A 417-nucleotide genomic window follows, 5' to 3' on the forward strand; every position below is an offset into this window, starting at 1 on the left:
TGCACAATAAAAAGCATTGGGATACGTTTGTACACAATACAAATCCTTTTTAGGGTTTCTCAAGAACAACAGAACAAGTGAAGTATTTTACATAATCAACATGTAAAATCTCCTTCTTCCTCGTTTCTTACAATCAAACTTCTGAATGTGATTCTTTCTTTTAGAGGAAACTGCTTTCAAAACATTTTTATATTTACCACGTCTTTCTCATTCAGCGAACCTTCAAAAACCAGCAAGATAATCCGGCTCATCTAGATCTAAACAATGTGGTTTGACCAGATTCTGATATAGTTTGATTTCTTGCCAAGATGACTGTTAGAAAACACTCTCTGTCTTGTTAAGAGAATGTTCCAGATATGCCCCACCCCTCCTTTTTTTCACCTCTCTCTTATTCCCCCTCCTGTATCCATTTCTCTC

Source organism: Sinocyclocheilus grahami, unplaced genomic scaffold, assembly GCF_001515645.1.
Source record: "Sinocyclocheilus grahami isolate Dianchi unplaced genomic scaffold, SAMN03320097.WGS_v1.1 scaffold10342.1, whole genome shotgun sequence".
Taxonomy (NCBI): domain Eukaryota; kingdom Metazoa; phylum Chordata; class Actinopteri; order Cypriniformes; family Cyprinidae; genus Sinocyclocheilus; species Sinocyclocheilus grahami.